Below are 23383 nucleotides of genomic sequence, written 5' to 3'. Positions count from 1 at the left end.
CAGTCAGGAAACTGATAGCCACAGCCCCGCCTCCACCATACATTGCAGGAGAGAAGTTGATTGCGGAGAAAAACGCACTGGGGTGTAAAACACAAACTCTTAGCAACCCTGTAAATGTTAATGATGTTAACCAAGTAACCCATGCAATTATTAACCCGTGCAAGTTGTACCCTGTTCTGAACTTTCCTCAGGAGTGTGATCAAGAAGACGATTCGGCAACAATTTCAGCGCTCTCTCTAGCGGCCACCATATCAGAAACCACAGTAGGAACTGCACCACTCACGAGATTAGTGAAGGCCCCTAGCGGAGGGATAGGTGAGGTCGTGTCAACGGGTAAGTACGGCACCATGCATTATACCGAAACAATTTCACCACAAGTTGTAGAATCTACACAGAATGAGGTTGTTAGAGTTAACCCTGTTAGAGTAATAGCAGTTCCCAATGGGAAAACAGATGTATCAGGAGCCACTCCCATAAGGAACATTGCCATGTACACACCATTTTCCCGAATGGAATTAAGAACCATAGTGTCCGAATTTCCTGACCCCAGGAAAGACTTAGTTGCTAGCCAAAAATACATCAGGGATCTAGGGAACACTGTAGAGCCCAACAACAAAGATTGGCAGATACTGCTAAGAGCTTGTTTACCTTCAAATGTCGACTCAGTTCAATTCTTGGCTGATTGTGGACTAGATAAAGATGTACCGCTTTCAGATGTGTACAACAAAGATAACGTAAAAAGGATAAATTTACAGCTAAAGGAGTATTTCCTAGCCGTTGTTAAATGGAACAAAATATTCTCCATTAGACAAAAAGAGTCCGAAACGGCAGCAGAATATTTTCACCGGGCACTATTAGAAATGGCAAAATACACTGGTATAGAAGACATTAGGACCAACCCAAACCATCAAGAAGTAGCAGTATCTGTACTGATGGATGGTTTAAAGGAAACATTAAAGGCTAGGGTACAGACCACGCAACCATGTTGGCGAGGTCTGTCAGTGTCCACTTTGAGAGAGGCTGCTATTGATCACGACAGAAACATCACCAGGCACAGAGAATCGCAAAGTGATAAGTTAATGTCAGTAAGTATACAGGCGCTGACCACAAAGCAGCCTGCGTATGTACCATCGAATCCTGTAAGTAAGTCAACTGAAATAACTTGTTATTCCTGTAACAGACAGGGACACTATGCACGAGACTGTAGAATAAAGAGTGTACAAAGATCTTTTCAACCCCCTAGACAACGACACAACACAAGACATTGGGAGCAGGGTCCACAGAGGCGGAGTTTTGAGCCACATACAGGGGAAACAAAAAGATACCCCCCGAACAGAGATTGGCATGCCTCTGGTAGTTCCCAGCTAACTCCCTCACAAGTAGTTGCTGCCAACGGGATTCAGGGAGGTCAGCATACCCAATAGGGGTGTGGCCATACCTGTAATCTGCAGCCAGTTAAATTGATTGCCAGTCTTGGAAGTGAACCAGAGATTGCAATCAATGTAGCTGGTAAAACTTTAAACTTTCTTGTAGACACAGGGGCGGCCAAGTCAGTGATAAATTCGACAGTGGGCATGAGAACCACTGGTAGGACAATTCCAGCCATGGGAGTAACAGGAGTAGTCCAGCACTACCCTGTTAGCAAACCAGCCGAGATTACAATAGGGCCTTTGCATACCAAGCATTCCTTTTTGCTGGCTGCATCGGCACCAACCAATCTCCTGGGAAGAGACTTACTATGTAAAATGGGGTGCGTCATTTATTGTACTTCTGAAGGTGTATTCTTGGACATACCTGAGAATCACGCTCAGGAAGTACGAGACATGTTAGACTCCCCATCAAAATTAATGTCACATTCCATTATGACAAATAGGAATCCATCCCAAGTAGAAGAGATGACATCTCAAATACCAGAGTCACTTTGGACAAAAGACGGACAGGACACTGGATTAATGGCAAACGTAGCTCCAGTAGTTGTACAAGTAAAAGATGGTAGGATAGCTCCAAAAATCCCACAGTATCCTCTGAAGCCAGAGGTGGAGTTAGGAGTTTTCCCAGTAATAGAGCGCTTGCTACAACAGGGCATTCTGGTAAGAACGTCCAGCACTGCCAATAGTCCCATCTTCCCTGTTAAAAAGAGTGGGGGGAGGGGTTACAGGCTAGTGCAGGATCTAAGGGGGATTAACAAAATAGTTGAGAGTCAGTTCCCCGTAGTGCCAAATCCAGCTGTCATCCTAATGCAAATTCCTCCCACTGCCAAATTTTTCACTGTTATTGACCTCTGCTCCGCTTTCTTTTCGGTACCTCTGCACCCTGACAGCCAATATTTGTTTGCATTCACATACAGAGGAGTCCAATACACGTGGACTCGACTACCCCAAGGTTTCATAGATAGTCCAAGTATATTTTCTCAGGCTTTGCATGATTGTTTACAGTCTTTTCAACCAGACAGTGGATCAGTATTGATACAGTATGTGGACGATTTATTACTGTGTTCAGATTCACTGGAAGCATCTCTGAAGGATACGAAACAGCTCCTGTTTCATCTTTCAGACACCGGACACAAGGTGTCCAAAGACAAGTTGCAATTATGCCAAACTAAGGTAAAATATTTGGGACACTGTCTAACACAAGGACTGAGACACCTGACCGCTGATAGAATCCAAGCAATTAGAGACATGACACTGCCACAAACCCAGCAACAGATCAGAACGTTTTTAGGAATGTGTGGGTATTGCCGTAATTGGATCCCAGGGTTTTCCATATTGGCGTTACCTTTGCAGGAAATGGTCTCCTCAAACAAACCTGATCGGATTTCGCATACCGACGAATCCGAAACAGCATTTGAGAGACTCAAACAGTGCCTAACGCAGGCGCCAGCACTAGGTATGCCAGACTATGGGAAACCCTTTGAACTATACGGAACAGAAAGTGCTGGGTGCGCAGCAGGTGTACTAACCCAAAAACACGGTGACGCCAGCAGGCCAGTTGCATACTACAGCGCTCAGCTAGACACGGTAGCGCGATCCCTCCCCACATGCTTGCGAAGCGTTGCTGCAATAGCATTGCTAGTAACAAAAAGCGAAGATGTCGTGCTAGGCCACAACCTCACAATCCATGCACCACATGCAGTGTCAGCCTTATTGAATTCTGCCCAAACCAGACACGTCTCATCAGCGAGGTTTACAAGATGGGAATTGGCACTAATGGCCCCAGTAAACATCACCATAAGGAGATGCAGTGCTTTAAATCCTGCAACATATCTCCCAGGTGTGCCTGGTCAGGCACAAAGGGTGGAAGGTGAGAGTGATGGGGAAGGAGGATTTAATACAAAGGAAGATACACATGATTGTATGGAATATTTGACCCAAAATTTTACCGCAAGGCCTGACATCAGTGACAATCCACTGGAAGATGCAGAACTCACGTTCTACACGGACGGTAGTTGTCACAGACAGTCAGACTCGGGAGACTTGTGTACTGGATACGCAGTCGTAGATGACCAAGACACCATAGAAGCGGAACCGCTAGGCCCACCTCACTCAGCCCAGGTTGCTGAACTGGTCGCCCTAACCAGAGCATGTGAATTGGCTAAGGGTAAGTCAGCCAATATCTACACCGATTCTAGATACGCATTCGGGGTAGTCCATGATTTCGGAGCCCTATGGCGCCTCAGAAATTTCATGACGGCAGCTGGTACACCGATAGCGCATGCAGCTCACATAAAAAGGCTTCTAACAGCGATACAGGAACCCGACAGAGTGGCTGTTATCAAATGTAAAGCACATACATATAGTCAAGACCCAGTATCACTTGGTAACAGCCGAGCAGACGAAGCTGCTAAGTTAGCAGCTGCTACCCCCATACCGACAGACACCACACAACTGATGGTATTCAATACCATCAACACACAGAAGTTGTATGAAATGCAGAATTTGTGTTCCGCACAGGAAAGAGCAGTCTGGAAGGCAAAGGGATATGGCCAGGAGTCCTCAGGGCTCTGGACGGATGGACATGGTAAACCAGTGGCCCCCAGGACATATCTTCCATGTCTGGCTGAAGCAGCTCACGGGCTGACTCATCTAGGCAAGGAGGGGATGTGCAAATTGGTAAGAGCATACTGGTGCGCCCCAGGATTCTCCTCTCATGCGAGTAAAAGAGCAATGTCATGCCTTACCTGTCTGAGAAAGAATATTGAAAAGGCAATACCTACAGAACCATCCCATATCCCACCTGCCGGCGGCCCTTTTCAGGTAATACAAATTGACTTCATTCAATTACCCCCATGTCGGAATTTGAAATATGTACTTGTTTGTATAGATGTTTTCTCGAATTGGGTCGAAGCATTTCCAGCGGCTACAAATACCGCTATGTTTACAGCTAAGAAAATTGTGCAGGAATTTGTATGTAGATATGGTATCCCTAGAATAATCGAAAGTGATAGGGGTACCCATTTTACAGGTGATGTCTTTCAAGGAATGTGTAAGTTGATGGGAATTGATAGCAAGCTGCACACTCCGTACCGTCCACAGGCGAGTGCGAAGGTCGAAAGAGTGAACAGCACGATTAAAAATAAATTGAGTAAAGTAATGGCAGAGACAGGATTGACGTGGCCAGAAGCTTTACCCATTGTTTTGTATAGCATCAGAACCACTCCCAGGTCCCCTCTTAATCTGTCCCCTTTTGAAATCTTGTTTGGTCGACAACCGCATGTCATGATTAACCCTCAGGATGATTTGAAATGTAACAATGAAGTAACTGTAAAGTACTTAATTAACATGAGTAAACAGTTGAGGAATCAAAATGAAAATCTGAAGTTGGTGATTCCTGATCTACCTGATAGTAATTGTCATGACATTGAACCTGGGGATTATGTAATGATACGAAATTTTCTACGCTCAGGTTGTCTTATTGATAGATGGGAAGGACCATACCAGGTCTTATTGACTAGCACCACAGCATTGAAGGTTGCTGAGAGAGAGACTTGGGTCCATTCATCCCACTGCAAGAAGGTTGCTGATCCAGAGAAGTCCCGTGATAAGGAACAGACGGTAGAGGTTGTATCACTGGAGTGTCTGTTCCAGGAGGACTGAGGCGGCACCTGAGCCTTGAAGACCGAAAGCAGTTGTCGACTCCCCAATCCCCTTTATTGTTTTTTTTCCACTTCCCATCCCCTCTCCCTTGAAATTTCTTTTTCCCCCTTCTCATTCTTCTCCATTTCCTCCTCAAAGATGGACTTGCCCCAAGAGACTGTGATCCGGATTTTCCTGTGAACCATGATGTTGACTAGAGCAGTCTGTTCCGGCGAAAGTACCATGGAGGTCGAGAGAGGTTCTGGAATGGGTTCCGATTATGATGATGGAGGCGTAGTTTTCCAAGATCAACCTAACCAACAAGCAAAGGCGAGTATCAGAAAGCGATCCGATAGCATTGATCATAGAAGAAATTGTGACGGATTGTTAGCTGAAGAAAACTGTATCTGCAGGCTTTGTAACAATGTCATTGAGGATGGGTGCATAAAGAAATGCCAATCCAGTTTTAATATCCATATGGACCGGCATCCATTGAGTGACTATCACTCCTTAGTGGGTAATGTGTTAAACAAAACAGATTGTTGGGTATGCTCTCAAGTACCTCAGGGTCATAGCAAATCAGGGCTAGTACCATTTCCTTTAATGATAGGGGAGGTACTTGAGTTAAATGGTGGGAGACCGGTGGACAGGAGGTTTAATATCTCCAGCCCTCCTAGTTTGAAGCTCCACCAATACCATGTGGATAGGTCCCTCTTATGTTTCAACATCTCCAATCCCCGACAGCCGGGAAATTGGGAAGTGTCATGGAGCAACCTGACCATGACCTTCTCGCATAGAGCAGATAGAATGCCTACAGATACAGAGCTTGTACGCCACATAGCCAGTAGAGGAAAATCTTTCAGGTATAGATATACCTTAGGAAATAGGATTACTAGAGTTGGAGAAGTATCACCAGGATACTGTGCACATATCGTACAACCTGATACGTGTATTAAGCAGATGGAAGAATTAGGGTCAGGAGATTTCACCTGGAAGGTATGTAATATGGTAATGTCCTACTCCGTCCCATATATTCTCCCCGATGATGCTTATTTCATATGCGGGAGAAAGGCGTACAAGTGGCTTGCCCCAAACTCTGAAGGATTGTGTTATATTGGAAAAGTATTGCCTGAAGTAATGACTGTAACTCATGATAAAATGAAAGACATACACCGTGGTGCCCAAGCTCCTTATACTCACACTCATTACGAGCACCTCGTTAAAAGACAACTGTCAGAAAGGTTAGAGCATCCGGCCTCTGATATGATCCATGAATCCACCGGGATTCAGGTTCTGGTGGCGTTAGATTTCACTCGCACCGCTCGAGGAGTGATGAATTATAGATACATCTCTGCGCTTGCAAATTTGTTAGATAATATCACTGAAATGTATGATGACACGTTTAGATACACTGGAAGAGAACTCCAAGCTTATAAAACAGAACTGGTACAGCATAGAATGGTTCTTAATTACCTCACAGCAGTGACAGGCGGATATTGTGTTACATTGGCAACACAGTACGGCGTGAAGTGTTGCACGTACATCACGAATAGCACCGAGGATCCGGTAGAGGTCATAGACCAAAAGATGGATGATATTCTCCAATTAAAGTGGGAATTTCGCCGAAAACACAATCTCACTCTTGCTGCTGTAGGTAATGAGCTGACTGGTTGGGTGTCATGGTTGAACCCGCGAAATTGGTTCTCCGGTTTAGGAGACTGGGCTCAAGGAGTCATAATGGATGTTGGAAAGTTTCTCCTATGTATTTTAGGTGTTGTTATATCTATTGGATTGATATTTAGATGCGGGCAGGCTTTAATGAGGTGCAAACAAAGTACAAGAGTGATGAGTTTGAGGAGTGAGGAAACTGTAATTAACCTGGATTTGATTTATGACCCAATGATAGAAACCAGGATATGATGAAAAATGCGATTATACGGTCCGTTTCTTTCACCTGTTTTTCTGCTTTTCTCCAAGATAAAAAGACCCCCTTGGACGAGGAAGTTGACGAGACGCTATACAGACAACGGATGGACCAAAGAAAGAGTTTTGACCACTTGAGAAATGGACACTTGATGAACTTTGCCATGGATCCCCAGTTTCCCTAGTATTTTTAAACTCACGCTAGCCCAACATTTTTTGTAAATCTGATGGCACTGACAAAGCTTGTTGCTCATGCCTAAGGAGCAAAACAGCGCAAAGAAGACGACTTTCAACTGATACCGAACAAAACTTCGACGACAGATGTACATTTACCTGACATAGAATATCATTGCATTTTCCATAAGTGTTCTTTATCTTCATCTCTACAACCCTCAGGTAATAACACACATAGTATAGGGAATACAGGCACAGATATCAGCAATCACATATTCCCCAATTCATGTATCATCAACTAAAATGTGCTCCCCATTTTGTTCAAAAGCCGAAAAGAGCTCGGTAAAGTTTGACAGCCCATCCACAGACCTGTACCACGGGATAAGAAGGAATTCAAATGTATACTTCGCAATACCTCGAAGCTTGATTTACAACACGTACGGCACGATGATACATGACCCCCCAGACATGGACTCATACACACATGCTTCTGCTATCTCACTAGGTCATACCCTCTTCACACCTACTCCTCTCTCCTCCCCTACCCAACCATGGAAATGAATTAACCCCTGACATATATTTTTCTCTTTTTGAAATGTTTTAGAAGGTGGCAGTTATTATTGACTGCCAAAGGGTGGACTGTCAAAGTCAGAAAAATATCTCTATGCACACTGCCATATTTGCACCTCACACTGGTCCGCGCTGCGCATGCGTGCGCTTTCCCGTGATAGCGCATACCCGCTGATGCGTGCACCCGCTCGCATCGGTATGCGTATTTACGGTAAAGAGTATGTAGTCGTAGCGTGCGACCCAATCGTTACATATTTCCACAATTAACGTAGTTTATAGATCATGGTCCCTTTGATAGATTCTGAAAGTTTGGTTAATATAGAATGTCCCTGAACGGAGGGATCCCTCTTTGTATTGTAGGAAGGGTCTAACAGGAGTCATACAGTAGTGTTTGGTACCCATCGGAAGAGTATTTAAATAGCAATATTCCGGTGTTGGTTTGGAGCGTATTAATCGCTCGTGCGAATAGTTATGGACATAAGGAGTTTATGTCCATTACTATTATTTACTCTTACTCAGGTATGCGGCGGGAAACCCAGTGTCCCACCCACCTGAGCTGTTTGAAATCGTCACACCCCACCTGTATGAATCAACCTATGACCTCTTGTTATAGTGCGAAGCCGAATTCCTGTGTCCAATGGACAATCAGATTGTAGGGACCATTAGATTGCATTGTGTGTGGGGCATAAATAGGCAGGCCGACCACATCCAGCTCTCACTCTTCAACGGTTCTCATTGCTGAAAATCGGGTGCTGGATGTCCAGAAGCGCTTGCGATCGTTACCCTTGTGCGTAAGTTTTTCTCCGTGATCATATTGTCTTACTGTGAGCCATTTCTCTCATCTCTACCTCTCTCTCTCTCTCTCTACTCTTTCTCTCGTATTTTCCCTTGATTAGATTGTATTGTATTGTATTGTATTTATAGTGTAGTTATTTGGTTAGGAAGTCTCTGTTATATTGTAGTGTATCATTTGTACTGTGATTCCTTTTTTTCAAGTATATTAGTTATAATACATTTAATAGGCTTTGGACCCTAAACAAGTATCTGTGTATTTTCTCATAGTGTTAAGTGTTCACAGAGCGTCGGTGACGCTCAAGCAGCTTTGTAGTTAATCAGGTTACACCAGGTTGCACTTACACACTGTCTCTACATAAAGGTATACTGTGTATCTCATTGTTAAAGGTATAGATATCAAGGTATAGCGTTGTGAGCGTCTGCGCCGCTGGTGATCTCCTCGTGGTCTCGAGCGTCCGCTACGCCATAGCGAATCATTACGTTTGTCTGTAACCAATAGTGTGCCAGTCTGTGATCTCTGGGCCGTGAGCGAACGCGACGCTTGAGCGTCTCGCCTACGGCTGAGCGATCGTTACGCAAGTAGCGTACCCTTACGGTACTTCTTACGTAGTCAGCGTACAGTGTTCTTAGACCTCTTAAAGGGTTATTTATACGATAAATAGATTCAGCTTTATCAACATAGATGATGCAGCACACTGAGGGCACACTGAGGCTGAGCACAGATATGGTATGTGACTGTGTCACACTGTGTATCGTTTTTTTTCAGGCAGAGAACGGATTAATTAAACTGGTGGTCACTGGTCACACTATCAGCAAGTAGTACTCCGTCCTAATATGCTCCCCAAAATTAGTAAATCAAGTGTCTCTACTCTCTAGTCTACTCTAAACGGAGAGGACGCCAGCCACGTCCTCTCCCTATCAATCTCAATGCACGTGTGAAAATGGCGGCGACGCGCGGCTCCTTATATAGAATCCGAGTCTCGCGATAGAATACGAGCCTCGCGAGAATCCGACAGCGGGATGATGACGTTCGGGCGCGCTCGGGTTAGCCGAGCAAAGGCGGGAAGATCCGAGTCTGCCTCGGACCCGTGTAAAAAGCGTGAAGTTCGGGGGGGTTCGGTTTCCGAGAAACCGAACCCGCTCATCACTAATAATAATTGCATTAATATTTTTCTCTGAACTAGTTTTTCTTCTGAATTAGCAGTTACATTGGGACTTTGTCTTTAAGAATTATCAGAGCACTGTCTGCAATTCTGGAAATTCAGCACATAATCATTAGATACTTTTGTGATACAACAGCCACTTAATGGTTACATCTGTTTCCTTTATCTATGAAAGTAAACAAATTGCAGTTACTCTGTTACAACTGCTGAACTTAAATGTGGAAATACCACCATTGGTTACACATTTTACTTTGAAACTGATCGGTTTCAGCTATTGCACTGAAAGCTTTAATTTCAACAGGTGTGCGATTGAGAACAAATGTTCAAGTTTATATACATATATATTTCCTAGCCGCGTTTTGCTGATAATATGCAAAAGCATTCTTTCATAATTATTATGGATGGAAGGTGCAAGTGCATTGAGTTAACACCGAATTACTGAGGTGCCATTCTTCTTTCTGATATACTATTGTGTATTTCATGACTTATCTGCAGTCTGTGCAGAGTAATAATATTTACATATAGTGCAAGTTTAACGTGGCTGTACCGGTACTCCTGGGACATAATTACTAATATTAGGCAAGTTCAATTATGAATATTTTGTGGTTTTGAAAAAATTATTTTCCACATAATAGGCCCTAATTTTTCTGTATGCTTTGTTTTGTGGCTGCGTGTCACATGGTGACTTGGTCAGGTAATTGCAAATAATCTCATGTTTCTAGCAATTGTACCATACGTGTCTATCAATTGCAGCATTGCAGATATATAAAGATCCTACATTATATAACTTTGAAGTGACTAATAAAGGAGAGTTCAATAATTGCGGTCATACCTCACTGGAGATGCCCAATCTCTTCTGACCTTGGAAGCTAAGCAGTGGAAGGCCGGGTTAGTAATAGGATGGGAGACCACCTCTGAACACCCTGGTACTGCAATAAATTGACTCCCAAATATATCAGTCACTCACAATTATACCACTTGGCAATCGGTTCCACATGACCAATGATTTAATTCTCTGCATTCACAATAACCCAGAATGGGTATTTGCAGAATAAATGATGGTCATATAGTACATGAGAGACAATGTGCAATGATGATATAATCAAAGTATTACAGTGATTGATCTCCGGCATTTTTTGAGACTGTGATATTGTCATCACTCATTATTTATTATTGATCTTTACATTCTCGCGAAACAATTTGTTCACAAATAGAGACTCCTAGAAATTCATTTCTTAATTTATTTACTAAAACTGTCTTTATTAATACCATACACATTATAAATATCACCCTCTGAATTAGAGTGCTCCCAAAAAAAGAGTCTACTTCTCAAAACCCCCTTGTGTTTTGGTTTCTCTAGTTTGACTAAATCCCAGTGTGCCACTATTGCAGGCTGATCCATTTTTATTAATGTGCAGAGATGTAAGATAATTATATTGTGCTGTAATCATTACTTTTGTTTTATCCAATACTATATACAGATGTAGCCATGCTGTTCATGCCTGGAATTGATATTGACTGTCCAACAGTGCAAATCTGAGATAAGCCCGGTGATGCGGCCAAATCGGATTGTGGAGGTACGCATCCTTGATATCCAGGGATACCAGAAACACTCCCTCCTCCAGACATGAAACACTGCTCTGAGAGACTCCATTTTGAATCTGAACACCCTCAGGTAAGGGTTCAACGATTTCAAGTTCAAAATTGGTTTCACAGAACATCCGGTTTCGATACCACGAAAAGGTTTGAATAATAACCCTTGTTTTGCATATGAGGTGGAACTGGGACAATGACCTGTGATTTTTCCAATTTAGGATGGCTTCCTGTAGGATAGCTCCATCTTTCAGCAAAGCTGGCAAGCCTGATTTGAAGAATCAGTAAGACGGGAGTTCTTGAAACTCCAGTCTGTACCCCTGGGACACAATATCCTGTACCCAGGGATCCAGGCCGGATGACACCCGGACGTGGCTGAAACGTCTGAGTCTCTCACCCACCAGCCCGTCCTCCAGGCTTTGAGGTCCACCATCATGCTGAGGATTTTGAGGAAGCAGATGCAGGTCTCTGGTCCTGGGAGCCTGCGGGTGCAGGCTTTTGGGATTTTGCCAGACCATCTCTAATGAAAGTGGTCCGTAGGCTTGCTTTTTTTGTCTTAGCGACCCGAAAGGAGTGCTGCACAGCTGAAGAAAACGGTTTCTTCGTAGAAGGAGTAGCAGAGGGAAGGAAAGGTGACTTAGCCGCGGTTGCCGTGGAAATCCACGAATCCAACGCTTCCCCAAATAGAGCCTGACCTGTGTAGGGTAGGTTCTCCACACTTCTCCCTGATTCCGCGTCTGCAGACCATTGGCGTAGCTGATACTGACATGAAGGATATCCGTGCAGTCAGCGTACCCAGTTCTTTCATGGATTCCACCATGAACCCCGCAGAATTCTGTATGTTACGTAAAAACAATTCAATGTCACTTCTATCCATTGCATCCAAATCCTCTAGTAATGTGCCTAACCACCTTACTATGGCTTTAGAAATCCATGCACAGGCAATAGTGGGACTTAAGGCCACTCCTGAAGCAGTGTATATGGATTTGAGCGTCAACAATTGGTGGGTTTTCCCATATTTTTTCCTATCTTCCTCAGGGAAGGGAAAAGCAGCCAGAACTCTTTTTGGGATCTGGAATTTTTTCTCCGGAGTTTCCCAGGATTTTTCAAATATAACGTTTAATTCTTTAGACGTGGGAAAGGTTAGCAGGGCTTTCTTATTATCAGTGAAGTAAGCCTCCTCAACCAGCTCAGGTGTAGTGTCATTAATGTTTAACACATCTCTAATGGCCTCAATCATGAGCTGCACCCCCTTTGCAAGGGATGCCGCCCCCCTCAGCACGTCCCCATCACCATCTGCAGTAGCAGAATCGGTAACCGTGTCATCTTGCATAATTTGGGCAAGTGCACATTTCTGTGGGAACATGCTAGGGAATTTTGCAGGAATATGGACATAGCCTGACCAAACAGCCATAGACTTCTTCAACACCTGAGTTACAATCCTGTGTACATGGAATGGATCCCTCCTGAGAGGAAACATCTTCTGCAGCATATGACACAGAGTACCTAGACATGGCTATGTGAGATAGTAAACACACACGGGGAAATGTCAGACACAGTTTCCCCACAAGTATGCCACAGAGAGACAGAAAGATTGGAGCCAACCCACACACAGCGCTTTTTAAGGTAGAACTAATGAAACTACCAGCGCTGTCTGTGTACCTTAAGAGACTACACAGACTGTACACAGCCTCCCCCTCCCTTCCACAACCCCCTGGTACCGTACAAGATAGCTGGAGTTGACTTGGAGGGACAGCTCTCCCTGTCAGCGCTACTGCAGGCAGGAAAATGGCGCTGATCTCTGCTGGGTCCGCTCTGAGGAGAAGCTCTGCCCACTTTCATGGCGCTGCTTCCCGCTCTCCTGTAGTTTATACTGGCCTGAGGAATTGTGCTGGCAGTGATCCTGGGACCCTGACAGGCTTGCTGGACAGTGTAGGGTGTAGGCGCTGGCTCAGGGCACCCCTCACAGCACCGCACCATGTACTGCTGAGCCCCGGAGCGCAGTTAGTACTGCGCTCCCTACCCTGTTGCTGCCATCTTCACACCAGCTCCCCGCTTGCCAGGGGGGTCGGTGACTAACTCGCCACTGAAGTCTTCTGGCTCTGTAAGGGGGTGGCTGCATGCTGCTGGGGTGAGCGATCCCCTGTGGCGGCGAACGTTCGATCCCCTCAGGAGCTCAGTGTCCTGTCAGTGGAGATAGTGGCTCAGACCCCTCAGGGCAGACACTACTCCCCACCTTAGTCCCTCGAAGCAGGGAGGCTGTTGCCAGCAGCCTTCCTGTGCCTAAACTCTAAAAAAAAACTAAAAACGAAAGCACGACCCCTATACTTGATTTTCAATAGTTCAATTAGCTCAGGCATGGTACCGAAGGATTGGCGTATAGCTGAGGTAGTGCCATTATTTAAAAAGGGATCCAAAAATCTTCCGGGTAACTACAGACCAGTTAGTTTGACGTCAATAGTGGGGAAAATATTGGAAGGAATTCTAAGGGACAGTATACAGGAGTATCTACAGACCACTAGAATTATTAGCAAGAACCAGCATGGGTTTGTGAGGGATAGGTCATGTCAGACTAACTTAATTAGCTTCTATGAAGAAGTGAGCAATAATCTTGATCAGGGAAAAGCAGTGGATGTAGTCTTCCTAGATTTTGCAAAAGCATTCGATACAGTGCCTCACAGGAGACTGATGATCAAATTAAAGGAGCTTGGCCTAGGAAAAACTATTTGCACATGGATAAGCAACTGGTTGGATAGCAGGGTACAGCGAGTAGTGGTCAACGGGAAGTACTCAACCTGGTCCCCAGTAGTCAGCGGTATACCACAAGGGTCCGTACTCGGTCCACTACTGTTCAACATATTTATCAATGACCTAGAAATAGGCCTGGAAAGCACAGTGTCAATCTTTGTAGATGATACTAAACTGTGTAAGGTAATTAACTCGGAATTGGATGTGGAGTCCTTACAGAATGATCTGACAATTCTAAATTCCTTTGTCGTATAAACAACCCTTTATGAGGTCTAAGAACACTGTACGCTGTTTACTTAAGAAGTACCGTAAGGGTACGCTAGTTGCGTAACGATCGCTTAGCCGTAGGCGAGACGCTCAAGCGTCACGTTCGCTCACGGCCCAGAGATCACAGGCAGGCACGCTATTGGCTGTTGACTAACGTAATGATTCGCTATGGCGTAGCAGACGCTCGAGACCACGAGGAGATCACCAGCGGCGCAGACGCTCACAACGCTATACCTTGATATCTATACCTTTAACAATGAGATACACAGTATACCTTTATGTAGAGACAATGTGTAAGTGCAACCTGGTGTAACCTGATTAACTACAAAGCTGCTTGAGCGTCACCGACGCTCTGTGAACACTTAACACTATGAGAAAATACACAGATACTTGTTTAGGGTCCAAAGCCTATTATCTGTATTATGACTATTATACTTGCAAAAAGAATCACAGTACAAATGATACACTACAACAGGCCTGGCCAACCTGTGGCTCTCCAGCTGTTGTAAAACTACAAGTCCCATCATGCTTTGCCACAGTTTTGCTATTAGGGAATGCTAAAATTGCGGCAGGGCATGCTGGGATATGTAGTTTCACAACATCTGGAGAGCCACAGGTTGGCCAGGCCTGCACTACAATATAACAGAGACTTCCTAACCAAATAACTATACAAGAAATACAATACAATACCAATCTAATACAATACAATACAATACTAATCAAGGGAAAATACGAGAGAAAGTGAGGAGAGAGAGAGAGAGAGAGAGAGAGAGAGAGAGAGAGAGAGAGAGAGATATGAGAGAAATGGCTCACAGAAAGACAATGATTACGGAGAGAAACTTACGCACAAGGGTAACGATCGCAAGCGCTTCTGGACTGCCAGCTTCCCGATTATCAGCAATGAGAACCGTTTGATGAGAAGTGCCAGCTGGATGCCACAGGCCCGTCTTTTATGCTACTCACACAATGCAATCCAATGGTCCCTACAATCTCATTGTCCATTGGACGCAGGAATTCGGCTTCGCATTATAACAAAGGTCATAGGTTGATTCATACAGGTGGGCTGTGTTGTATCAGTGGCCTTGGTTATGCAACACAATGGGTGATGACCAACACATTCCTGTCTTCTGGAGAGCTATTGTTTGACGAATACAAAACAGAATCCTGTCTGGGTTTTGTTCTATATTCATGATGTCCACTTTCAGTTGAGACAATGACATCTCAGCCCTCATTCTCCTGGATACAAACCCTAATCCATTCGAAAACACAGGTGTTGGCCCTCCTCATTGAGTCTCAAAGCTCAGTGTAATTAAAGACTATTGTACTCCGTCTGCGGGAAAGATACTGATTTGGAGTACAATTGATCTTCAATTACTATTCCGGTGCTTACCTTATGCATGTAAAGTTATGAGGCCCTCCCAACATGCAAACTATTGTTTGGGGGATCTCTGAGGTCAAAGAGCCATTTGAGACCCACTGATACCTGTCTCCACTGTTCAGGTGCATGACTAAGTAAGAACAAATAATAATAAATGGACATAACTTCTTATGTCCATAACTATTCGCACGAGCGATTAATCCGCTCCAAACCAACACCGGAATATTGCTATTTAAATACTCTTCCGATGGGTACCAAACACTGCTGTATGACTCCTGTTAGACCCTTCGCACAATACAAAGAGGGATTCCTCCGTTCAGGGACATTCTATATTAACCAAACTTTCAGAATCTATCAAAGGGACCATGATCTATAAAATACATTATTTATAAAAATGTGTAACGAATGAGTCGCACGCTACGACTACATACTCTTTACCGTAAATACGCATACCGAGTGCGAGCGAGTGCACACAGTAGCGGGTATGCGCCTTCACGGGAAAGCGCACGCATGCGCAGCGCGTACCAGGGTGAGGTGCAAATATGGCAATGTGTATAGAAACATTTTTCTGACTTTGACAGTCCACCCTTTGGCAGTCAATAATAACTGCCACCTTCTAAAACATTTCAAAAGGAGAAAAATGTAAGTCAGGGGTTAATTGATTTCCATGGTGGGGTAAGGAAGAAGAGTGGAGCAGGTGTGAAGAGGGTATGACCTAGTGAGAAAGCAGAAGCATGTGTGTATGAGTCCATGTTTGGAGGGTCATGTATCATCGTGCCGTACGTGTGGTAAATCAAGCTTCGAGGTATTGCGAAGTATACATTTGAATTCCTTCTTATCCCGTGGTACAGGTCTGTGGATGGGCTGTCAAACTTTACCGAGCTCATTTCGGCTTTCAGTTGTAACAAAATGGGGATGCACATTTTAGTTGATGATACATGAATGGGGGAAGTATGTGGTTGCTGATATCTGTGCCTGTATTCCCTATCGACTATGTGTGTCATTACCTGAGGGTTGTAGAAATGAAGAAAAGACATAATTACGGTAAATGCGGTGGTATTCTATGTCAGGGAAATGTACATCTGTTGTTGAAGTTTTGTTCGGTATCTGTTGAGAGTCGTCTTCTTTGCGCTGTATTGCTCCTTGGGCATGAGCAAATAGCTTTGTCAGTGCCATCAGATTTACAAAAAATGTTGGGCTAGCGTGAGTTTAAAAATACTAGGGAAACTGGGGATCCATGGCAAAGTTCATCAAGTGTCCATATCATAGGTTGTCAAAACTTCATCTTTGGTGCTTGTCTGTTGTCTGTATAGCGTCTCGTCAACTTCCTCGTCCAAGGGGGTCTTTGTATCTTGGAGAAAAAGCAGAAAAACAGGTGAAAGAAACGGACCTTATAATCGCATTTTCATCACATCATGGTTTCTATCATTGGGTCATAAATCAAATCCAGGTTAATTACAGTTTCCTCACTCCTCAAGCTCATCACTCTTGTACTTTGTTTGCACCTCATTAAAGCCTGCCCGCATCTAAATATCAATCCAATAAATATAACAACACCTAAGATACATAGTAGAAACTTTCCAACATAAAATACGAGAGAAAAGAGAAGGGAGAGAGAGACTCCTTGAGCCCAGTCTCCCAAACCGGAGAACCAATTTCGCGGGTTCAACCATGACACCCAACTAGTCAGCTCATTACCTACAGCAGCAAGGGTGAGATTATGTTTTCGGCGAAATTCCCACTTTAATTGGAGAATATCGTCCATCTTTTGGTCTATGACCTCTACCGGATCCTCGGTGCTATTTGTGATATACGTGCAACACTTTATACCGTACTGTGTTGCCAATGTAACACAATATCCGCCTGTCAATGCTGTGAGGTAATTAAGAACCATCCTATGCTGAACTAGTTCTGTTTTATAGGCTTGAAGTTCTCTTCCAGTGTATCTAAACGTGTCATCATACATTTCAGTGATATTATCTAACAAATTTGCAAGCGCAGAGATGTATCTATAATTCATCACTCCTCGAGCGGTACGAGTGAAATCTAACGCCACCAGAACCTGAATCCCGGTGGATTCATGGATTAGATCAGAGGCCGGATGCTCTAACCTTTCTGACAGGTGTCTTTTAACTCGGTGCTCGTAATGAGTGTGAGTATAAGGAGCTTGGGCACCACGGTGTATGTCTTTCATTTTGTCATGTGTTACAGTCATCACTTCAGGCAATACTTTTCCAATATAACACAATCCTTCAGAGTTTGGGGCAAGCCACTTGTACGCCTTTCTCCCGCATATGAAATATGCATCATCGGGGAGAACATATGGGACGGAGAAGGACATTACCATATTACACACCTTCCAGGTGAACTCTCCTGACCCTAATTCTTCCATCTGCTTAATGCACGTATCAGTTTGTACGATATTTGCACAGTATCCTGGTGATACTTCTCCAACTCTAGTAATCCTATTTCCTAAGGTATATCGATACCGGAAAGATTTTCCTCTACTGGCTATGTGGTGTACAAGCTCTGTATCTGTAGGCATTCTATCTGCTCTGTGTGAAAAGGTCATGGTAAGGTTGCTCCATGACACTTCCCAATTTCCCGGTTTACGGGGATTGGAGATATTGAAACATAAGAGGGACCTATCCACATGGTATTGGTGGAGCTTCAAACTAGGAGGGCTGGAGATATTAAACCTCCTGTCCACCAGTCTCCCACCATTTAGCTCAAGTACCTCCCCTACCGTTAAAGGAAATGGTACTAGCCCTGATTTACTATGACCCTGAGGTACTTGAGAGCATACCCAACAATCTGTTTTATTTAACACACTATCCACTAAGGAGTGATAGTCACTCAATGGATGCCGGTCCATATGGATATTAAAACTGGATTGGCATTATTGTTACAGAGCCTACAGATACAGTTTTCTTTTTGAACTAACAATCCTTCACAATTGTTTACAAATAACATGGTTGTTAGATCGTGCCCGGTACTCGCCTTTGCTTGGTGATTGGGTTGCTATTGGAAATTTACACCTCCGTCTCAGTCATCGGGACCTTTCTGGATCCTTTCTCGACCTCGCTGGTACTTTCACCGAAACAGACTGCTCTGGTCAACATCTTGGTCAACGGGAAAATCCATATCACAGTCTCTTGGGGCAAGTCCATCTTACAGGAGGAGAAAAGAAGAAATTTGTAAAGGGGGTATAAGAAAACAGTTTGAGGGGGAGAGAACTTGTTACGATAATAAGTTCTCTCGTCTTGTTGTTCTTCTTGTTCTGCTGTCCTCTCAAAGGTGCTGTCTCTCAGTCTTCCAAACGAACATTCTGGTGATGCAATATTCCCTTCCTAACCGACGATCTTTCTGTAAGGAGCAAAAATCTGGCATTACCATTGGTCCAACTGAGGGGTGACATAGCATCTTTAAACCATGGAAACATGAGTGAGAAGAGAGAGAAAACACAAAAAAAAACAAAAGAGATAGAGAACAATTCATGTGCATATATACATTACATAACTCGACAATAACCATCAATAAGAAAAGAGAAACAAAACATTTTTTTAAACATTGTCAACATTAAGAAAACATTGTTAGCATTAGAAAACATTGTCAGACTTATTAGGCTGTCATATCTATGTGTCTAATGGTCTCCTTGAGCAGTCCCTCCCCACCAGCACCTGCATTACTCCACTGTCTGTATCTGGCCAGAAATACATTGTGGCGGAGGTCATGCTGGGGTTTGGTAGACTTCTGCAAGGACCAAGTGGATATGCAATGTGTGAATTCTTACCACTACTCGTCAGAGATGGGGATAGAGAGAGAGAGAAAAAACATTTTTCACAAATACATTTACAACTTTTCACCTGGTCATTCCTGTGTCTTCAGTGAATGACCTCCCACTTTGTTAACCGTTACCTCAGGCTTAGCATCCGTCGTATGCTCATCTTTCTTGACTACCTATCATGGGTGTGGCTCAAAATTCCTCCTATCTGATCTCTGATTATAATGGTGTGTGTTGTAATTTTGCTCATTTCTTGGTCTAGGGGGTCTAACTTTATGTGGGTTATTACAGTTGTTGGCATAATGCCCTTCTCTTCTACAATGGTAACAGATCCTTGGCTTTCTCCAAGTGTCAGTGAACTGGGGTCTTGGCTGATTTGATGCCTCCTCAAACGCTTGGATGCTCATCACCATCAACCGCTTTCCCTGTACCTACCTGATTCCTTGGATACCATGATTAGGTCGTTGTCTAGGGAGTTGATATACCTTCTGTGAATCTTTGATCATACAGTTAGATCTTTCCTAGGATCTGGGTAATCAGATATGATTGATCTCAATTCTGTCCGGGACCAGGGATGGCGCATTGCACTGTCCTTGACGGGAATGGTTCCCTGATCGCCAGTCTTCCCATTGGGGACTGTGATCACCCTGACAGGACTAAACTCAATTACATCACCTTGTTTTGGTCTTATAATATGGGGTACATTTGTTTGTGCGTGATATAAAACATTGTACGTACCTGTGGACACGACCTCACCTGACCCTCCGTTAGGGGGTTTGATTATTGCCTTTACCAATTTGGTCGCGTCCACCTGGATGTCTTGTAGGATGGCTTCTGGAAGAGGTGTCGACATTGTTCTGGGCTCACTTTCTTGTTTGTATTCCTGGGGAAAGTTTGACATGGGGTGCAACTTGCATAGGTTAATAGTTGTACATTCAACAACATTACAATAATCATTGTTACATTTATTACACTTATTCTTATGATCTATACTACAGTTGCTAAGAGCGTTTTTATTGTTCAACCTTGTGCTTTTCTCCGCAACCACAATCCTCTCCATTGCCATTTCTCTCCTCTCAAGATGAAAGTTAGGTAAGTAAGTTACATTTCTTTGCATTTCACCCTCCTGTTGCCATATCTGTAAACAATCATAATGCTTGCTTTGTCTCTTTGTTGGTTCAATGAGACATATCCTCCTCCTTAAATTTTGTAACACTTTTGGGCTAAAGCTGTCTATATTTGGGAACTTCTCCCCATCATGTACAGTCATTCTTTCTCATTCATCACATAAAACTTCTGTGTGACTTCCATGTTTCTCACACATTATGTACCTGGCCGATCCTACTGGACGGTCTTCTGAATCAACCCGAACCGAGGTTGATCGCCCCCTACCTGAACAACTGGCCCCCATAATCTGCAGGTGTTGCTTACTACTCCTTTGATCTTTATATCACGGTCTTCAGCGAACCCTTACAGCAAACCAAATTATTCAAAATAGGCCGGCGGTGGCGGTTTACCGAGTACCCCACTCACTCGCCCACCTCGACCAATACGACCTGATCAAACCGATATGGTGCTGGCGTACTCGATACAGGGCCCTACCAAAAAACCTTCTGTTTACTGGAACATATGAGGGTTACCCGCAGGACACTTACTCTTTCCAGTAAAGGTGGGGTTGTTAGATAGTTCCTGAGTGACCAGCGAACTTCCCTTTAAAAATAAAAAATTACACAAATCACGTCAGAATGTACAAATAGCGTTTGTGACCACTTTACTCTAATGGTATTAGGTCAGATTACTAACTACTGCACACAATTACGTGCGGTACAATCGTTCAGTACATAAGCACTACCTGTTATGTACTGAGAGATCAATGGAATCGAAAATTGCGGCTGCGAATTCCTTCAGCCAGAGCTTCCAATGGCCTATATGGGTTTTAGCACCAACCCCCGGGGTTGTGCTTCTTGTACCTTTATAGCGGACCTTCTTTGTCTCCTTATGACCTCCTGGTCTTGTTCTGTACGACCTCCTGGTCTGACCTCCTGGTCTTGTATACTGGTCCGCTATACTCTAATGCTCATATTTTATTTAACCAAGGATGCCTCCTTAGCCACCGTATATGTCACTTACACGTATGTCCTACCCGATTTCTTTTTGGTTCAACCTCTAAGTTATATAAACTTATGTAATAAAAACACACTCACTCAACACATGTACACTTTCGTTTCTATATCTATTTCTGCGCAGAAATTTTCTTTAGCCCAGCTGTGTTACCAATTAGGAGCAGGATCTGTTAAACTAAATTTCAGATTTCCAAAAATAGACTTGCGTTATTTACCGCGTCGCGTTATCTACCGCTTTGCGCTAATTATCGCTTTATCGTGACTTGAGCTACGTGGGCGTAACCGGACGCTACGTTGCGTAATGAACGCTGCGTGCGTCGGCCTTTGGATTGCGTACGCTAGTCTTTGTTAGAGACACGTGTACGCAAAACAAAGATCCACCGTAACACAATATACTTTTATCAATGTAAATGATCCCTGATCATCTACCGCGTACCCCACTGGCTTTGCCTTATCTCCCAGGCAAACCTGTGTGTTTGTCTACACTTTTAACTATTACCTCTATTCTTAAACTATGAAATAACAGCAAGTCTCTTTTAGCACTTTTCTTTCAACTATAAAACTGGCAAACAGGATAGTGATATACGAAAAATGAAATACACAGATGGAAAAGAAATGCAGATATATATATGTATGCGTGCGTATATACGCAAGACAGAAGAAAAATAAACAGTTTTTTTTTTTTTTAAAAACACAAGCGTTTTGTTCTTACCTCTGGTTCCCGGATTCCTTCAGCACTCTTTATCTAAGCAAAGCAGACGCTTATCCCGTCAGCACTGCGAGACAACCTCCCGCCCTTTGCTGAGGGATAATGTCTGCTGATCTACCTAGTGCAGATATGTGAAGGACTGGACGGCCCCCAATTGACAATTCTAAATTCCTTTGTCGTATAAACAACCCATTATGAGGTCTAAGAACACTGTACGCTGTTTACTTAAGAAGTACCGTAAGGGTACGCTAGTTGCGTAACGATCGCTTAGCCGTAGGCGAGACGCTCAAGCGTCACGTTCGCTCACGGCCCAGAGATCACAGGCAGGCACGCTATTGGCTGTTGACTAACGTAATGATTCGCTATGGCGTAGCAGACGCTCGAGACCACGAGGAGATCACCAGCGGCGCAGACGCTCACAATGCTATACCTTGATATCTATACCTTTAACAATGAGATACACAGTATACCTTTATGTAGAGACAATGTGTAAGTGCAACCTGGTGTAACCTGATTAACTACAAAGCTGCTTGAGCGTCACCGACGCTCTGTGAACACTTAACACTATGAGAAAATACACAGATACTTGTTTAGGGTCCAAAGCCTATTATCTGTATTATGACTATTATACTTGCAAAAAGAATCACAGTACAAATGATACACTACAATATAACAGAGACTTCCTAACCAAATAACTATACAAGAAATACAATACAATACCAATCTAATACAATACAATACAATACTAATCAAGGGAAAATACGAGAGAAAGTGAGGAGAGAGAGAGAGAGAGAGAGAGAGAGAGAGAGATATGAGAGAAATGGCTCACAGAAAGACAATGATTACGGAGAGAAACTTACGCACAAGGGTAACGATCGCAAGCGCTTCTGGACTGCCAGCTTCCCGATTATCAGCAATGAGAACCGTTTGATGAGAAGTGCCAGCTGGATGCCACAGGCCCGTCTTTTATGCTACTCACACAATGCAATCCAATGGTCCCTACAATCTCATTGTCCATTGGACGCAGGAATTCGGCTTCGCATTATAACAAAGGTCATAGGTTGATTCATACAGGTGGGCTGTG

At 43.7% G+C, this 23383-nt stretch overlaps 1 pseudogene; it reads left to right on the top strand.

Annotated features, from left to right (window-relative positions):
* The first annotated feature begins 10515 nt into the window (after window positions 1-10515).
* Window positions 10516-10635, top strand: LOC134912186 (5S ribosomal RNA; annotated as a pseudogene).
* The last annotated feature ends 12748 nt before the right edge of the window (window positions 10636-23383 follow it).

Source organism: Pseudophryne corroboree, chromosome 4 (genome assembly GCF_028390025.1).
Source record: "Pseudophryne corroboree isolate aPseCor3 chromosome 4, aPseCor3.hap2, whole genome shotgun sequence".
NCBI lineage: Eukaryota > Metazoa > Chordata > Amphibia > Anura > Myobatrachidae > Pseudophryne > Pseudophryne corroboree.
This window is presented reverse-complemented; position numbering and strand designations above follow the sequence as displayed.